The sequence below is a fragment of the Eulemur rufifrons genome, chromosome 17 (assembly GCF_041146395.1).
Source record: "Eulemur rufifrons isolate Redbay chromosome 17, OSU_ERuf_1, whole genome shotgun sequence".
Lineage (NCBI taxonomy): Eukaryota > Metazoa > Chordata > Mammalia > Primates > Lemuridae > Eulemur > Eulemur rufifrons.
Window position 1 is genome coordinate 46,816,587 of NC_090999.1, and position 20,420 is coordinate 46,837,006.

At 40.3% G+C, this 20,420-nt stretch overlaps 1 protein-coding gene across 1 annotated transcript in view; it reads right to left on the minus strand.

Moving 5' to 3' along the window:
- Positions 1–19,326, minus strand: part of ZNF366 (zinc finger protein 366) — a 62,280-nt gene extending 42,954 nt beyond the window's left edge. The window contains exon 1 of the mRNA XM_069492625.1: positions 19,279–19,326. The gene's annotated coding sequence lies outside the window, so the exon portion shown is untranslated. The remainder of the gene's footprint in view (positions 1–19,278) is intronic.
- Between the last annotated feature and the right edge of the window lie 1,094 nt (positions 19,327–20,420).

Sequence of the window (20,420 nt, forward strand, 5' to 3'; positions counted from 1 at the left end):
CAGCTCGGCTCTGACTGTGAGGCTCAAGGAAACAGTTGGGATCCAGAGAGTGTCTCACTGGCTCCTCCCAACATCCTCCCCAGCTCCCCCTCCTCTACCCCACCCCACACAACTCTCTCCCTTTCCAAGGACACAACTTGGGCTATTTCTAAAAATGAGATTCTGATCCAAAACAGTAGCCAACACATAGTGCATCTCCATGTGCACAGGAAAAGACGGGAGACCTCTGAGCAATTTCCTGGCCCTATATTTTTCCATTCCAGTAAATGAGGCCTTCTTTAGCTCAGGAATCTCTCTTTGAACCAAGTCACTGCCTTAACGGTGCATGCTGTTTGCTACTGCCTGGCTTGTTTCTTTGTTCTCTTATTTTCCATTTTAAGTGGTCAACAACTGGGTCCCTTCTGTTGTGAAACTTTGACAACCAGCTTTACCAGGTGTTGACTACTAGCTAAGTAGTCACATATAATGCTACTGGAAGAGCTTCCTACCTAAATAGACATTTTGTTCAATAATACATTATACCCAGATTGCACTCTCTGACTTCAAAGAGTTTTGCAAACTTTGCTCTCTATTAGGTTGAGCAGCACTGGAATTCATGCTTTATGTATTGGACACCAGCAAGGTTAAACAAATTGCCTAAGGCTACAACTTGCTTTGCTTCAGAGAAAGTATTAGTATTTTGTCTTTTTTAATGGATAAGAAAAATATAATGAATAAAAAATGTAGCTTTTTAACATCAGTGTTAATAAGTAAATTAGTTCTGAGTTATTTCCATGTGCTTATTGGGGCCATATTTGGGGTTCTTCCTTGTCTCCTGGTATCATTTCATGGTCATCTTCTCCCTCCTCTCCACCTCCTCCCTCTCTCCCTTCTTACCCTTGCCATCTCTGGCTTCTTGGGTACAGTAGCTGCCGAGGGCACCCACCATACCCTCAACCTGACAGCAACCCTTGCCCTTCTCCCTCAGGGACCTGCTTTCAGATAAGTGTATTGTTGTTAAAGGATGGGGAAGGCTTAAGGTCAAGTTCCTAGGGGTGGTGGAAATCATAGAAGAAGTTAGTATATCTTCTGGCCTATCACTTTTATGTAGTGGTGAGTAACTTAAAACCTTTTAAATACAAACAAATGAGTATGTTATGGAACAGAATGCAAAAAAGCAAGACAAATTAAAGTCTGAAATTCCGTCTGTAGCAGATCACTTAGGATTTCTTCTTCAGATTTTTCTCTCCCATTAAGGGTACTTGGAATAGAAAAATGTAAGAAGGACTGACATTACAGGGTGCTTCCTCTAGGCTCCAGGGAGATAAAATTCTGGGATTGATTTTCTAAGGGCTAGTGGAATCAATCTTGTTATTTTATTGTTTCTTTGAGCAAAAAAATTTTTTCCCCTAGAGACTGTTTTGGCTGAAAGTAATAGAGGGAATCTTGGGCATTCTTTCCCCAGGATTATAAACATCCACCCGGTTGCAGTCTTATCAAACTAAGGACAGAGTGGCCCTTTCCTTATTATTTAACAAATAAAAGCAATAACCAAGGAAACTTATGACACTTGATATAAAGATTAAAAGAAAAATCTGGCATATGTTCAAAGATAAAAATTCTGTTACATGTGATTTCATACTGAATGTGTCAAAGCCCTGAAAGGAGAATTGAAATGGGTAAAATGAAATAATGGCTGATCCACAATGATTTTGATTTGGCTTTAACCTGTCCACATCCCGGTGTACATGCATACCCTCCTAACCCCCAAGAACACTTCAGCGCAGCAACACCGTTGAGATGGGAGGTTGGGCACCAGGTAGGTAGAGAGCTTGTGGAATATACTCACTGTAGGAGAGCAAAGATCTCAGGAGACAACAACGTAAAACCTGGCTTTGCAAACCGGCTCCCCCACTTACTGACTTTCCTAGCCTTCAGTTTCCTCAGCTACAAAACAAAAGTAATAACCCTTGATGCAAGAAATATTTCTAGCTGTTCTTCCAGGCATGTGGTTGGATTGCATCTCCCTATCCCCTTTGTAGGTGGGCATTGCCATATGACCTACTTTGGATAATAAAATGTGATCATAAGTGACATGCTTGTCACTTCTTTGTGGAATCTTTGAGAAGTAGTCCATGATTCCATACAATTTTCTTTCCCTCTGCCATGGCAACCTGAAACATTTCAGATAATAGTTGTTCTGTCAGTCTGGGGCCTACAGTTAAGATGACCTGGGTCAAAGCCACAGCTGATCTATATAATAGATAAGTAATGGAATTGAGGCATTAATCCTTGGGTTTTTTCTTTCTTTCTTTCTTTTAAGCTGTGGAGATGTGGAGGTTGTTTATTACTGGAGCATAGCCAGTCTATCCAATGTACTCCTTCATGGATCTGGAGGAAGATTAAAATAAGGTACCTAATAGGTTACGTGCATGACTCATGGAAAGCACTGAACAAATGCTAGTTCTTTCCTCCCTTACCAAATTTCTCTGCTTCATGGTTCTTCCCAGCCCATCCTACCCAGCCCTGAGCTATGCTACTCTTCAGAGAGTTGTTTTCAGTTCGAGAAGAATGAACTTTGTTTTAAGACCTTTTGAATTATTCCCTAACACCCTTTAAAAAAAATGGGAGAGTCCCTGAGTGGAGCAGAGTTGGGAATTCCCATCATGGGAAGAGAATCTTCTCTCTGAAAGTTACAAAAAGGAAAGGAGCTAAGGGTCTTCTCAAGGGAATCAGCCAGAAAACTCTGAAAATTTCCAACCACAGAGAATACTTCACGCTTCAGCACCATGCTGCGATCACAGAGCTGGGGTCAGGTACAGGATCTCCTGGGGATTCAGTGCTGGCTGTCCTCGAAAGCCACCTGTCCTGGAGGGAGCTGGAGCCCTTCATCTGCTTGGAACCTGCCTTCCTGACATTTCATCCTTAGCTTTTTCCTCACTGGCTCCTTAAGAGGCCCCCTCCCTCTCCCCATTCCAGGCTGCAGCTTCAAGCGTGTGAGAGGGGAAGCCGACAGGGCCACTGTTGCTGCTTTGGCTAAATCACTTAATCACTTAACAACTTAATCCATTAGACCATCAACCTAATACCATTTTAGAGTGTTTAAATCTACTTTGGAGATAAAAGTTCCTACCTAAAATTACTCTAGAAAGCCATATCTTTGAGCTTTATACAAAGGGTAAATTATAATTGATCGATTTAGAAGGCATTCATTAGGGCTGTGTGCCTTCAGATTGTTGAAAATTTTGAGAGGAGGGGAAGGAAAGAGGAAAGAGGAAAGGAGGAATAGAATACAGAAGAGATAGAGTTGAATAAGGCCTCCACTTTTGAAGTCAGTTCTCAAAATGAGAGGCAAGCAGGACAGTCCTCTTTCAGAACCTCAGTGGGGAAGGAGACATGCAAGATGACAGGGAGAGCTTTCATTCAAGAGATTTGTATGAAGCATCCATCCAGGGCAGGTACTGTGCTGGGCATGGAGGGACAATGGTGAGAAGACAGTTGTGGCCCTGAACTTCTCAAGGAGGGGGACAGCATTGCCATATGGGGTTCATTTATCATCAGGCAAGACTGTGTGTGCATTACGGAACTTGAACATCCTTGCCCACCACCAACCACTGGATGCCAAATAGTGCCCCCTAGTCATTGTGATAACCAAAAAGCACCCTCCTTATTTCCAAATGCCTCCAGGGGGACTGGATTGCCCCCAGTTGAGAACTACTGAATTTGAGTATGACAGTTGCTGTAGAAAATTTCACATAGAGCTTTCAGCAGGGCTAAAGGATCCCAGCATGGGTCAGTGGAGCCAAAGGGAAGTCACACGGAAGCCCATTCTGAGACTTCCTTCCTCCCCCTGAGATGGCACTTGCTCTCTACATCTTTTCCTGACCTGTGGACTCAGGGTTCCAGGGAGGCAGGACCAGGTCTGAGGTGCTGTGGAGCTCTCAAAAGACCTAAATTTAATTGGTTTGGGGAGTGAATAGAATTATTTGAAGAAATAGGGAAAAGCTATATGGGGTGGAGATTGATTAAAAAGAACCCCCTGACATTCCTTGATAGTAAACTAGTTGGCCTAGTAAACAGATGTAGAGCTGACCCACAGTCCCATGGAAGGGGCTTAGAGGCTAAAGGTCCATCACTTCAGAATTCACGTTATCTGACCACTTCAGGGATCTGGTGCACACTTTTATCAACCTGAAGCCCTCCTCCTCATTTTTAGGTTGCATATAATTATTTGGGAGAAGAGGAAGCATGATGAGAGAAAGGGAATCTAACATTTATTGAGCACCTGGTATGGCCAGGCAAAGCGCTAAGTACATTCAAGAGAGTTGTATCACAGACAGGCTGATCAATGTACAAGGAGCATAAACCTGGGAGTCGGGCAGCCCAGGGTTTGAACTCTAGGTTTTCCCCTTTTCAACTGGGGCAAGTTGCTTGATCTCTGAGCCTCAGCTTCTTCATATGGAAAATGAGGATAAAAAAATACCAATAGCCCAATGTGCAGAGTTATTGTAAGATTTCATAAAATAAGACATTTAAAGCACCTGGTACCAGAAAAAGACACTCAATAAATAGTAATTGTCCTGGTATTTGGTTTTCCTAACACTGATAAGAAGATATCTTCAGGGTTATACAGAGGAAGGAGAAAGGCCTAAGACAAGATTAGTGCTGGGATCTAGAATAATAATAAGGCAGACCAATCATTTTTATTCCAAGTTTCTTATTTATTTATTCCAGGCCCCTTCACTGGGCGTTTTGAGGAAGAGTCCCAGCAGTTGCTCTATATTCTGTACTGGCCAAAACCATCGGGATGGTGGGGGGAGGGAGTGTTCTAGGTTAAACACGACAGACAGGGACAAATTAGAGAGTATGCAGAGGAATGCGACCTGCTAGAGAGGAGACATGCACCCGTACCTTATTGAGATGCCTGCTGCAGTCACTTGGTATTTCAGAAGGAAGTATGCTGGAGGCCTGTGATTTGATAGGGTATGTTTAAATACTTCAAACTGACAAAAGAATTGGATTTGTTTCATTTGATCCCAGTGGTAGAAACAGGGCCAGTGGATGGAGGTAACTGGGAAGTATATTAATCTCCAGTGAGTATAACTGGAAAGTATACTGGAAAGTTCTAGAAGGCTCAGACTGGGTCTTACCGCTTTGGTGTCTGTAGCATCAGCACAGAGCTGCCCCAACATAGGAGTGCCAAGGAGCACTAGCTGCTGTCATTATTACTGCCTGGTCCTGGAAAAAGCAATCGATTCCGAGAAGCTGATTGTTTCTTCACTGGCCCATCTGCCTGAGACCTTTGTTAAGAAAAATGTCAGCTGGCTCTAAAAACTCAGAACAGCCCATCTTTTAAAGTCTAGCAATAGGTTCTTTTTTCCTACCCTCAAAGTTTCACTTTGCAAACACACACACACACAAAAAAAAAAGGCAGGGGGGAGCGCAAAAACAACTGTTTATATTATGTAGAAGGTTGATTATGTAATAAAGCTAAGTAGCCATCCATGGGATGATATGAAAGTGAAATTTTAAGCTAATGTTGAGCCTGCTATGAAAGGTCATTCTAACTTCCTTTGACTGTCTCATAACTGTGGTCCTCAGCATTTTGGTTTATGGAAAGAGAGCATTGCTTCTCTCCTATTTAGACAGTCTAATGGGCTTGTTTCCTCTTACGGTTTTTAACGCAGAACAAAGCCTGTACTTCATATCGGTTCTAGGCCCAGACTCTTCTCGCCTGATCCCTTAAATGCATGTTTTGATGCATCTAGCAGATAAGTTGGTAGACTGGTAAAGTCTGCTGGGCCAGAAAATACAGCAACATCATGAGCTCTCTAGCTTGAGCTCAAGTACATGCTCCCGAAACACAGCATCTGTGTAAAGGCAGCTGTCCTGCCTGCCTGCCTGTGACTAAGGAAACGCAGGTGAGGAATCACATCTCTAGAACTGCCCTTTAATCCTACTTTACACTTTCATTTATTCATTAATTCATTCCAAGAATGTCCATTGAGCTCCAACTGTGTCAAAAACAGCTGCAAGTGGTGCTCACCAGCCATCATATTTGCGGAGGATTTCCTGCATTAACATGCATTATCAACTCATGCGGCTCTTGCAGCTCCCCATGAGACAGGTACTGCTCTTTTGCCCATTTTGTCAGTGAGGAAACTAGACACAAAGAGCTTAAGCAAATTGTCCAAGCTCACACAGATAATAAAGAAAGGAACCAGGATTTTGGGGGGAGAGAGTTGTTAGACGAAGGAATAAATGAAGCACCAATGATGAATACTTCCAGGCACTTTCTAATCAAATATACAAACTTATTATAGGGAGCAATTTAAGAATTGAAATGTTCTTTGGACCAGAAGACCCAGATTATTCAGAACAATTTGTTAGTGAACCCTAGCTCTGGTCTACTTCAGTGGATTGCAGACTTCTCAGCTCAAGGACTTCCTTTGTAAATTTTAAAAACAAACTCATTTTGAAAATCTCTAATGAGTTAGAAAAAATACAAATAATCAAAAGTTAAATTGAGCTTAGTAACATCTTCACGTTAATTTATGTTGAATGAATGAATGAATTACTATAACATAACAGGATTTGAAAAACAGAGGTACGTATACCTCTAAAACATTATTTTGTCAATCCAAAAGCATTAAGTGCTTGACATCCACACATAGACTCTTTGTAATAACTCCACATTCCCCTGAAGAGCCACAGAGCTGTAGGACTTCAGCTGAATCATTTATCCTCTCTGAGCCTCAGTTTTCTCATCTCTAAAGTGGGGATAACAAGAGAGGTTATTTCAAAGGATCTGAGAGAATTAATGTGAGACTAACAAGAGTTTGGAGGGCTCTTGTCCCAGAAAGTACAAAAATAGTTTAAGACACAGTCCCTGACAAATATAGTCCTAATGCAGTTAAGGAGAGCAGACACAAATGAAAGAATTAGTAAGCAGGGGAAACCACTACACTAAACTGTGCCTTCCAGAATCTAGTTCTAGAATGTGATCTGATAATGCATAAGGCAAAGAGTATTAAAAAGGAGTTTTCTGTCAACTTATATACACAATGGAAATTCGATTCCTTCAAAAGTTGTAGAGTTCTGTTGTTGTCTTTGTTTTGTTGTTGTCTTTGTTTTGGTTTTGTTTTTGGTGGTGGGAAGGCTGCTAATCTATGGCTGAGACACTTGAAGGTAGAAGGACCCACAGAGAATTGTCGGGATTCAGACAAAACCCCTGCTGTGCTACACTGGGACTAAAGTTGGGAAATAGGGGTATGCACATATCACAGTAAGTGAAGATTTTTTGTTTGGTTTGCTTTGATCTGAAGCAGCAACTCATATTTATTGAATGACTACCATGGAAAGGAGGTTATGCAATGGTCCTAATATTAATATTTAATAATGTTTTGATACAAAGGTAATTTAAGGCACATTTATCACATCAATTGAAACTCACTATAACTTAACTGGCTCAATCCCCCACATAATATCACAATCTTGTAATTTTACAGTCTGCATCCATCACATTTTGAGGATAAAATTGACTCCACGGGATGGAATCTTGGAAGAAGTTTCCCTCAGTGATACTGGCTTGGGAGCAGCAGAATTTACTCCAGCCCCTCCCTTTGGGTTGTTGGGTTTAAAAAACAAGCTTTCCCATCATTGCCTGGACTCTCAGTTCATATGGTAATGAGTCCACACCTGTCAGCTTAGATGCCTCTCTTTCCCCTCAGCCCCAGCAAAGCTCCTGGTCCCATGAGCAGGAGAGTTCCGATCGATAATTCAAAGGGCTAACAATTTGTTAAATATTACTATGAGACAGGTACTGTGCTAAGCAATTACATGAATTATCACTCTCAATCCCCACCCAAGGAGCGTGATGCTATTTTATACCTGTCAGATGAAGAAAAGAGAGGTGAACTAACCGTGGTCACATTGCCAGCCAGTAAGATGGTTGGGATTTCATCTCAACCAGCTGCCCCTAAGACCTGGGTCGTAACCACTCCTCTATATTGTCTTGCCACACACACCCCCACCCCCGCCCCGGCTCTCTGGGCTGCCATCTCACCCTGGTTGACACTCATATTTTACATGTTGCCAAGAGGATGGGGACCCAATAAACTGAGAGGCAACTGAATGAGAAGGAATAAAGCCTTTGGTTGTGGCTTTCTATGTGGCATTTGGTGACATGCTGGCAGGCAAAGGACAAGAGGAATATAGATGATCATCCTTAAAGAAATTCTCAGAGCATGGAACTTGAAATCAGAAGCGTACTTAGAGATCCACTCATCCAAGCCCTTCATTTTACAGGTGGGGAAACAAAGGTTCAGACATTTGCCCACTATCACAGAGCTGGTGTGGCTGACCTGGTCTCAAAAAATTCCTCTCTCCACCCTCTTGTGTGCGTGAGCATACATGTGCACACATGAAGCAAAATCTATTATTAACAGTAAGTCTATTGTATCCTTCTAGAGTTATTCTGTACATATCAAAAGTATATATATATATATATATATATATATTTTTTTTTTTTTTTTACAAAAATGATAGCATTGTCTGCAATGAAAGCACCTTGGCTTTTTTACTTAACTGCGCAGGTGGGAGAGTGCTTCCTTATGGGAATGTATAGAGCTGCTTCATTCTTTTTGTTTTTCCCAATTATTTTAAATAGCTTTATTGAGGCATAATTTACATAATATAAATTCATGCCTTTTAAAATATGCAGTGTGATGAGTTTTAGAAAATGTATACAGTTGTGCAACTATCATCAAAATTTAATTTTGGAATAATTTCATCCCTCCAAAAAGTTTCATTGTGCCTGTTAGCAGTCTATCCTCTCCCCTCCCCCACCCCCCCAGCCTCAGAAAACCACTAGTCTACTTTCTGTCTCTATAGCTTTGTACTTTAAGAAATTTCATATATATGAAATAATTCAATATTTATTGCATGCCTGATTCCTTTAATAATATTGTGTCTGGCTTCTTTCACACAGCGTGATGATTTTGAGATTCATCCATGTTGTTGCATATATCAGTAGCTCCTTTTTAATTGTTGAGTAGTATTCCATTGCATAGATATAGCAAATTTTGTTTATCTACTCACCAATTTATGAACCTTTGGATTGTTTCCAGTTTGGAGCTATTATGAATAATGCTATGGTGAACATTTGTGTTCAAGTTTTTATGTAGACTTATGATTTCAGTTTTTGAGGATAGTTACCTGGAAGTAAAATTGCTGTGTAGTATGGTAGGTTTATACTTAATCATTTAAGAAACTACCAAACTATTTTCCAAAGTGGCAGCACCCTTTTACCAGCAACATACAAGAGCTCCAGTTTCTCCACCTCACTACCAACACTTAGTATTTTCTATTTTTTTGGTTTTCAACATTTTACTAAGTGTGCAGTTATATCTCATCATGATTTTATTAATAGTTTACATTTTCACAGTCTAATGGTATTATGTATCTTTTAATGTGATTATTTGCTATTTTTGTATCTTTTTGTGTGTGTAAGTATCTATTTAAAACTTTTGCCCATTTTAAAATTGGGTTGTTTGCCTTATTATTGAATTCTAAGAGCTTTTTATATATTCTGGAAACAAGTCTTTTATCAGATATATGTTTTACAAATATGTTCTCCTACTTTGTGGCTTGTCTTTTTATTTTTATAATGGTGTCCTTTTACTAAAGAGCAAAAGGTTTTAATTTTGAGGAAGTCCAATTTATCAATGTTTTCATTTATTGTTTGTGCACTTTGTGTCAGAACCAAGTCATTGCCTAACCCAAAGTTACAAAGATTTTCTCCTGTGTTTACCCTTAGAAATTTTATAGTTCTAACTCTTACATTAAGGTCTATGATCTACTTCAAGTTAATATATGTGTATAGTGGGAGGTAAGGGCCAAAGTTCATTTTATTCTTTTATATATAGATATTGAATTGTTTCAGTACCATTTGTTGGAAAGACTATCCTTCCCTCATCGTATTACCTTTGCACCTTTGTCAAATCCATTGGTCATATACCTGGAGTCCATTTCTGGATGCTACTCTGTTCCCTCATTTTTTAGGGCTGCATAATATTCCATTGTACAGATGTACTATGTACTTACTTTAGTCAATCTGTTACTGATGGAAAATTGTACTATTGCAATTTTTTTTCTGTTCCAAATAATGCTGTGTTAGATATATTGCATTGTAGGTATGTCTTTTTGCATCTCATATTTGTGGAGTAAATTTCAAGAGAAGTAAGTAATGTTACATTTTGATAGACATTCACAAAATGCTCTCTGTAGAAGTTTTGCTAATTCAAAATTACCCCAAAAATGTCTGAGAGCACTTTCCAGAGCCCTTGAAACAAATATGCTAACGAATGTTCCATCTTTGCCAATCAAGTAGATAAAAATCGTATCTCATGGTTTTAATTTGCATTTTCTTATTATGAATTAAGATGAGTATCTGTTATTTTTTACATGTTTAAGAGACAACTATATTTCGTTTTATGTGAAATATGTGCATCATGTGATTTGCTCATTTTTTTGTTCATATTAAGTTCTTTGTGATACACATTGCAAATGCTTCCCCCCATTTTGTGTTTGTACTTTGACTTTGTTTATTGAATTTTGACCCTGCAAAAGCTTTTTGTTTTACTGTAATAAAATGTATAATAAATATTAAAGGCTTCTGGGTAAAACTAGAAAGACATTTCCTACTCTGAGATTCAAAAAAACCAAATCTCTCTTTTTTTCTAGTGTTTTTATGTTTTCACTTTTTTAAAGACAATTTTTTAGTAGAATTTTAGATTCACAGTATATTTTTATTTTTAACATTTTAAGTCTTTGCTCTATCTGGAATTTATTTTAATTTAAGAAATTAAATTGGAATATAAGTTTTTTTCCCAAGTAGCTAGCTAATTGTCCCAACACTATTAATTACATAATCCAAACTTCCCCTCTGATACGCAGTGCGATTTTTATCATACACCAGATTCCCATATGCATTTGGATTTGCTGCTGTCATCCATTCACACATCAGTAAGCACACTCAAACCTCTGTCCTCTGACTCCAGTGTAGCATTCTTTCCTGTATTACTTACATTCTGAAAACAATGCACAGTAAGTGAATGAAGTGCTTTATGAATTGTTTGCAATAACACTTAAATCTTCTCTCACCTTCTCCCTGCTGCCACTAGCTAATAGTATTCAAACTCTTTTTAACATCCCTGAGAAAAATATAAGTAGGACAGTTAATCTGGAAGTGTAGGGGACTGAAAAATCAGACACTACATTCTTGAGTCAAATAAACAATTTGGAGCTAACCTACTGGCTCCTAATCTTTTATAAGAGCCAATGATTATGGATAGATGGGTGTGTGTATGTGTACACTCAAGTGTGAGGCACATGTACCATGTGCTTAAGAGATAGCACTTTATTAGGTAAACCAACTCCCCTTCCCAAACTATCCATGTTGGCTGAAGAACAAATACATTTGGCATTTTCTGTCCTAATCCTTCTGAGATGGGATTTGCTCACCATTAAATGTCCTTCCCAACTGCATGTATTAAAGATGTGATGCTGAAATTCCTCTCCTGGGAGACTCAGAAGGGGGAAAGGAGCCAACATAACTCATGCTAAATAGTGGGATGTGTCTGAGCACATGGAGCTTGTGAAGACACGCTGAATGGGATTGCCTTCTTCAAAAGGGTGCAGAATTGAGCTGAACCTTCTTTTCCTAAATCTGGGCTCTCTGCTCCTCCTCCAATATCCCCATTCAAATCTGGAGCCCAGGCTGCAGCCAGAAGATAAGAACTCTCTGTCCCTGGAAATCCTGACCCAACCTGAGGCAGGTGACTGAGCCGTGACATCACTGCAGTGCCAGGAGGGCTGTGGCCATATCAGAGGAGACTCCCACTTGCTTGCTGCATCACTGGATATCTCCCCATGTCAAGAAAGACGATGCTCTGATGCTCGTGATAGTCTCTCCTTGCCCAGCTCTCTGAAAACCAGGTAGGAGGTGGCAAGATCCTGGATATACCTACTAGCAACCTCTTAAAACTTCTTGTGTGGTCCTCACTCTAAGAATTCAAGTTCTAGCACTTCAGGAACCCCATCTTGATTAAGTATAGTGCTCCTTAGCACCTTAAAAGTGCTCGATATATACATCTTTTAGGATAATGCTGGAAGACCCCTCTTTGTGCTTTTTTTTAAAACTGAAAAAGTTTTCTGGGAGCGGAGGGGAAGAGAGAGACGCTCCACTAACTACGCTGTGGGGAAGAAAATGCCTGAACTAGAAAAACAGTCAGCAAGAAAGGAGTGGTGGGCACTATTGTGGTGGGTGTTCCGTGAGACTGTTAAAAACCCAAAGTTCCTCCTCTCCCTGCGCGTCCCGTGGAAGCCGGCCAGAGGGCCTCGGTGGGGGGGGGGGGGGGGGGCCAGCCGCAGGCTCTATCCAGGCAGAGGCCTGGTGTGTACAGGCTGCACACACCAGAGGCTGTTCCGGTCCTCTCCCTCGCTCTCTTCCTGCCCTGCTTCCTTCCCCCACCCCTCCAACAATAGTCCCCTCTTGATTTCTGTTCCAAGAGAGAACGGTGAGTGCCCGATGCAGAGGAAACTTCTAACTGGGAAGAGTGAGGTGCCTGTACTGGCATCTCCTCCTTGGCTGTGGCGCTGGAGACTGGGGTCCTCCCTCTTTCCCCCGAGGAAGACACGTGGCAGATAGCAGGACTTCTTGCCTCCATTCTCAAGCATTCAAGGGAAGAAGCTGGCAGAGTCCCTTTTCTTCCTGGAAGGACTCTGGTGCGCTCTCTTGCACGCATGCACTATTGTTTTTAAATATTTTTTTAAGCTGTTGAAAAAAGCTCAACTTTTTTGTAAGGTCATGTACACAAACTACGCATCACTGCTCTCCCCAGGGACTTCTGTACCCTGAGCCAGTAGCTTGGGTAATAGGCAGCACCTTGGTCCTTTCCCCAGATTTACTAGATCTGGGGAAAGGCCTGGAAAACTGCCCCAGGTGATTCTGATGATCGATGCTCCAAACATACCTGAAAAACAATACCCCAACCCTTTCCTCTCTGAGAATGTTAGGATCTCACAGTATGGAGTTAACTTGCTAGGGAGACCACAGAAATCATGCCTGATGTTGCTGAGAACTGAATAGAATTGAGACTTGTCTAGTGATGCCACTATCTTATTAGAATTATGTTGTCTTGGACGAGGGCAAAGTTAACAAATGGCTTTGTAACTCCTTGGAACAGGGATCTACATTCCAAGTTCAATCTGTGTGCAACAGATCAAGATCCAAAGGCAGTGTAGCTCAAATTGGATGTGCAATGGAACCACATGAAGAAGTTGTTAAAATGCTGATTCTGGTTCAATAAGTCTGGGGCAGGGCCTGAGAATCTGCATTTCTAACAAGCTTCTAGGTGATGCCAGGCTGCTGGTCCTTAGACCACATTTAATGGGCACCTCTTTAAAGGACACTTAATTATTAGCTACAGATGACACTTCCCCTTAATGAGAAACCTGAAAACAAGCAACATCAATTTAGTCACCTTGAGCAAATCATTTACTTTTTCTACTCTGTTAAGCAAGGTGATTGCCTTTCTTCATCGCCAAGAGAAGAATAAATCACTTCCTTTTTAGAATGGAAGGGTTAAGTGAAATTATGTACATAAAGTTCTTAGTAGGCCCCAAACCTGGCAATGACTCCTCCGTGAATGTGTCATTGGTGGTGATAGTAGTGTTAAATCATTCTCCCATTTAGTATCAGTGGCCATCACAGAATAAGGTCAAAATGGAGCCATAATATATCAGGGGAAAAAGGGAGCATGGTCCAGAATTGCCTTTGTGTGCCCCTAGTACTTGACGCTGAGGAGATAGGCTTTATCAACGTGAACAGAGAGAGCTTTTCAGTTTCTACTATTAACAACAGAAACCTAGGACCCCAACATAATCAGCATCATCCAAAATCCCAATTTGTCATTAGGCATTTATATTTATCACTTTAAATTTGCCAAATAAGTGTAAAACTGCCTCAATCTGGTATTTGCTCGTCTTAGCTGTCTCCATTGCCTTTAATTAAATAAAGGAAAGGGTGTTGTGCTCAACAAGGATATCACATTTCTCTCCCTGAATTCACCCCATGGTGTTTTGTAAACTCAGTCCAAGTGGCATTCCTTTAACTCGGATTTACAGCCTGTGCCTATAACAAACTAGAGAGCTCTGAGCATTTCCTACAAGGCTGAATCCTGGCTCACAGCTCTTTTAGTCAAGGAAAAACAAATGACCATTCTCCCTCTCGCCAAAAACAATTTGCTAACCCATCATCTGCCCAGAAAATAAATGGAAAATATAATGTAACCAACAGTCTTTTCTGTGTATCTATCTTATAAATGTTAATCTTCCATGAACAAGTGGGCGGGGGACTTGCCAAGATGACAGTTTAATATACATGTACCAGCCTCATGCACACAACAGCAAAACAACCCCATTCCAGGCAATTCAGGTGAGGGATAAATCTGTCAAGCTGGCAGTTTGGCATTGTCTAGACTTCAAAAAAGTTTGACTAACTTTTTTAGTCATTAACTACTTCACTTAGTGTTATATGAAGATAGCATCTTTCACTCTACAGCCCACTTATTCATTAACTCATCTATTCAAAAATACTTCTTATGCATTTATTGCATGCTATGTGCTATTTCCTGCAGTCTCTGGGCAAACATTAGTGCACAAAACAAACCCCCTGTCCTTGTGGTACTTACTTTCCAGTGAACATGTTATGCGCAGCACCTAATGAAGACATGTTCCTATTCTTTTATCTAAATATCATTGCTTTATGTAAATGTATTTGGTATTTGAATAGTCAAAAAGACCAGTCATTATTAGGCTAGCTGTTTCCGAGGGTGCATATCAAAATATTTGCTGTCTCTGTGGTCTTATAGGACCTGTACCTGTGCCCATTGCCACTCTATTTCATTAGCCATATAAATACATTAGGGGAAAAAAGTGATTTAGGTAGAGACAAAATCAGGAACCTCAGAACAGCTTTTTCTATAAGGTATGTATTTTCCTTATAATTAAAGCAGAGTTAATGTGACTTGTGAGTGCTGGTTTTTTAAACACCTTTATCAATCTTTTTGTCTTTCCATGTCACCATCAATTTAAGGACAAGGATCTAACTTCTAAAATAGTCTCAGCACAGCACACATTGTAAAAGTTTTAAAAAAAAAACCCTTATGAGATCAAATCTACTAATATTTTTTAAAAGTGAATAGAAAAGGTTTAATATCTATTTTTATTAAACAAAGAATACATGCTCACTATAAGATGCAAATAATATAGACATGCATAAATCAAAAAGTGCTATTTATATTGAATTATAATATTTATCGATCTATAATCAATCTTTTTATAATTTATATATGGTTGTAGGACATTAATCAGTATCATCAGATTGCTAGGACATTCCTTATTCCATAATACTAATCACTTCTAGAATAACAATTGATATATTCAAAGCTAAGTTCTGGAAAGAATGGCCAATACTGAGTTGGAATCCCGTTTAAAAGCAAGGCTCTGAGTACATGCATTTATAGTTAATGTCAATATCATCCTGAAGAAGACGGAGCAAACACTGACCTGCCATCTTAGAGAACCACAGGATGCCAGTAGCAGCATCTCACACTCATCCAGAAGTCACCCCCCACCCAGGTGAATTCTGATACACACTCTCACACATGGACCATCTTGAAAATCACTTAGGTAGTCCAGCCTGTCATTTCATAGACAAGAAAACTGAGGCCCAAGCAAGTAAAGAAATCTTTCGAGTCACGCATATAGGGAGTGCAAAGGTTGGATCAGAACGGAAGTGTTCTGACTCCCCATCTATCTTTTTTCTGCTGCATGCACCGAGCCACAAGAAAAGGTACCTTTTGCGTGTTAGTGCGGTACAACTCAGCTTCAATCTGTTTTCCTAGGGTTAAGTGTCCAAACAAATCTCTGTTGCATGAAGACTCGTATTCTAACAAAAGGACCTCAATGATTATAATAACAAAAGGTTATTAGTGGTAGATTTCTGGTTGGTTTTTGCCTTCAGAAAGTGAAGGGATATTTAACTAAGACCTAAGTAAAACTATCATTATTGCTTGACAGATCAATGGGCATATGAGTTTTAAAGTTTAGAGTGAGAGACAAATAGCAGTTGGGTCAATCAGGTACCCTACCCTTCACCCTGCACACACCCGCATGGGGATACGGTGTTCTGTTTATCTGTGTGAGGGTGAATGGCTCGCTGCCAGCATGTTTGAGGAGAGAGAACTCCAAGTATGCTCCTCCCTGGGTGGGGGGAGAATATGTCACTTCAAGTCCTTTTCTCTCTGGCTGAGTCATGGCACAGTCACTATGGTCTCCAAAAAAGGTGTCTACAGCCTTCTATGGCCAGGGAAAAGGTCACCCATGACACAGAGCTCTCGAGCTTGGGGAAGTAGGTGAAAGGGATAAATGTCTACAATATAATTAAGATCTGTTCACACATTCATTTAAATAGAAAAATTTCATCCTAGACAAACTTTCCCCTGCATTGAGCTCTATTGAATACAGCTGGTATAATCAACGAAGCTAAATCTGGCATTTCTGCCATTAGCAAAATGAATATCAATACATTAAACTCTACCTGCTTTTATTTTATAAGAATTTGGGGTTCATAATATCTTCACTCAATATGTGCCCAACTCGAAAGCTACGAGAAATCATTTTTGTTCTGATAAATCCTTGATATAGTCTTAAGCAAGAATAATCACAGGAATTATAAAGACTCATTCTAGTCTCTACATTAATAAAATACAGTACTCTTAAAGGTTAATATATGAATTAAAAAATTACAACTGACATTGATTGACTCCTATTACTTGCCAAGAATTGTCTTCACTGTTTTATATCAATAATCATATTTAATCCTGACAACAACTCCATTGTATTCATGCAATTTTACACTTGGGGACACTGAGACTTAGGTTAAACACCTGGGCTACGGCCCCTAGTCAGTAAGTGACAAAGCTGGAATTCAAACCCAATCTGTATGACAATATAGCCTGTACTCTACTGTAACTTGATTCACATCCCAGCACACAGACCTAACATGATTTAAAATTAAATTTATAATGTAGTTGTGTGTATAGTTTCGGCAGAAATAAATTAATGAAATTTTGTCTGTGTCAAATTCTGGATCATTCCAAACTGGAATTCCCCCAATGATATCACGAAACAGCCTCTGATGACCCCAAGGAAGAATCATCCACTGGAAGTTTCCACAAATGCCAACTCACTCCTTGGAGTTGAGTAGAGAGAGAGAGACTGAGTAGTAGCGACTTAGATTAAACTAGTCGATGGCTTTTTTCTTCAGGTAGCTGATTTTTTTTTTTTTTTTTTTACCCAATATCCAACAAATACTCTTATGGCAATGATTTAACTTGAATGGAAACATTGAATATATATATTTTTTTCCTTTACAGAAAATAGCTTACCCCCAGCTCCTTAATCTCGAGCCGCAATGAAGATGTATGCTAGCGGGGGTGCTGTTTTCTGGGCCATTGGCCTACCCCCTTTTTGCCTTCCTTGTCTTTAGTCTGAGCACTCTGCTGTCAATTGTTTCTTATTGCATCTGATGCTTTTATTCAATCACCAAAACTAGAGAGCATTGCGTGATGTTGTTTTAATTGGGCACAGAATTAAATGCATTATCGAGAGAAATGAAACTGAAAGGAGCAAGTCAAGATCGAAGCCCTGAGTTTTCTTCTGGGGTCACAATTGCTGATAAATGATGCAATAATGCCCAAGACGGTCAGCCCCGGCTACCTTTTGACCTGAAGATCTACAAAAATGGAGTGGCTAGGGTCACTGGTAGGGAAGCTGGAAACCACTCTCGACTGTCACTAGAATAATTTTGCATCCTCAAGCCGGCAAATGCTAATCACGTCTCTGTTACATTGTTCGTTTTATGGTGCTTCTAAGGAAAATCTCTTGTAAAAAGGAGAAGAGAAAGGAGGTCTGACTATTGGAACAAAACCTACACACCAGTCTAGTTCTATCATATTCTCTCATCCTTATTAAGATGATGGCTCAGTTGTGAATAAAAATTAATTACTGGATTGTGGCTAAAGCATAGATTGGCCAAATTAATTTAAAAATAAGAGTCCAGATATTTTTATCATACTCTTAATAGCCCAGGTCATTTCACTCAGTAAATTTCATAGAAATGAGTAATTTTAAAAAGTATACTTGGCCATTGCCTTTCACCCATTCGGCGCCTCTCTAAATTAAACTACTCACATTAGTAAACACACACTGTCTTTCGGAGTGATCTTGCTGGCCTATTTTGACAACATGATCTCAGCTCCCTCATGGCTTGCCATGATGAGTTCTTGGTAACATTATCCTTTATGACAAATTTAATGGAAGCAAGTTAGACTTTTAAAAACTAGGTATGTGTATGAGCTTGAGTAGCTTGCAGTACTCTATTTGGTGCTTGGAAAACCAAGCACTGGCTGAATGTTTTTCAGTTGCATCTACAGCTTAGCTTTTTCCCTCCTACTGACACAAGCGAATCTTAATCTTCCCATTCTAGTTGCATGTTGTTTACCAAAACTAAAGCTATATGCCCTAAAATCTCTGCCTTCTTTTGTGTGGCAGATGACGTCTTCCATTGACAGCAAATAATAAATTTACACTGAATCCACATGTGGAACCTGAGCACACAAGCCCCCCCCTACACACAGTACTATTGCAAAGTGACATTCCTTTCTTTTTTCAGTGATGCAGAATAACAGTCACAAAGTAACAATCCTCTTTTGGGGAATGCTACATGGAAAAAAAGAGAACAAGAGAAGGGGACCTCAATCCAGACAACATGTAACAAAACCTCCAGAGCAAACCACAATTCTTAACAGACACCCTGATAAGGTTCCCAAGACACAGAGCTGAGGAAGAGTGAACTCTCCAGTGGGACACATCACACACTCCAGTGGCTCCTGGATAACCTGGCCACATTATCTGTGCCAAAATTCAGATTTAACACAGTGTCCTCCTGAGCCCCAGTGCAATTCTATTTCCAGTTCTGGCAGCCTCAGCTCTGCAAAGCATCAATATTCTCTTAAAAAAAAAAGTATAAGCTGAAATTCTGGGCCATCCATCAGTCATCCCCTTTGATTAAAGACTACACCCAGCAAGGTATTTTCTGTTGAAGATGCCCACAGCAGTATCCATCCCAGGGACATCGAAATGGAAGCAGAAATGAGTGCATGGGTAACTTACCAGCTCCTGAGGTCTGAATGGCTGCAGCAGCCTCAATCCTGTACCTGATCCCTGCTCTCTGTGTCTCTCTCCCTCTCTCTCTCCCTCTTTCTCTTGTGTACAGATTACAGGGAACTTAAAGAACTCGCAGGGACAGTGTTTCAAATGACTTAAGAAAGAGAACAGGAACAATACTTCGTTCTCTTTTTCTCAGATGAGTACCTTCGGGAAGAAGGAAGGAAGGGAGGGGAGAGGGAGGAAGTCAACAACCCTTTGCTTTCCTGAAAAAAAATAAGGAAACAGAAGATAGACATCTCATTTTCTCTTAAACAAAATGTTGGAAGGGGCAAAAAAAAAAAAAAAAAAAAATCTTTGAAAAAAGGAATTCCTCAGATATGCTCTCTGCCCTGGGAGCTTTAAAGAGATGAAAACGCCTTAGTGGCCTGTCCTGTCCAAACAAATGGTGTTCCAGAAAGGCAGGCTCTCCTGAGCTTGCAGACTCTGGTATCTGGTTTGCAGAACTGACACAGCCAAAAGGGAACAAATCATGTCATGTCGACTCTGAGCAAGGGAAAGTTTAGCCTGCTGTGCTAACTGAGGCAGACCTGCAGCCTGTGAGACAGGGCACCGTGGCTGGTTAGCCCGGACTTTTGGCTTTTCTAGGCCCTTTGAAACACCAGCATTGCTGCAATCCCTCAGCTGACTCTAGATCCTTAGAGTTTTTCCAAGATCGAATAGCAGATTTATGCACCGGTCACTGCACTTTATGCAATGGACCAAATCCAGCTTCCACCTTTGCTAGTGGACAAAAAAGGGAAAGAATAACTTTCCATAGTGCTGCCAGACACAGTATCTCAAAACCATTGTTTACGTTGTCCTGTCCTTTACATTCCTAAGGCTTCGTGGATTTAGTCACCTCTGGAAAACTGGAAGGAGATTTCTAATTTGTTTTCAAAATACTGTGAAGCAGCCTAGGTCTTAGATAAATCAGCCACAGTTCTGGAAAGGGATGGGGAGGCTGGCTGCAGGCGCAGAGGGAATATCCTTTGCCGAGGTAGGAGAACCTGGAGGCCGGAGGGCAGGCATGAGCTTTGTTTCGGCTTAACTGCACTTAGAAATAAGCTTAGTTTAAAATTCTCTGATTTCTGTTGTGTGTCCTCTGG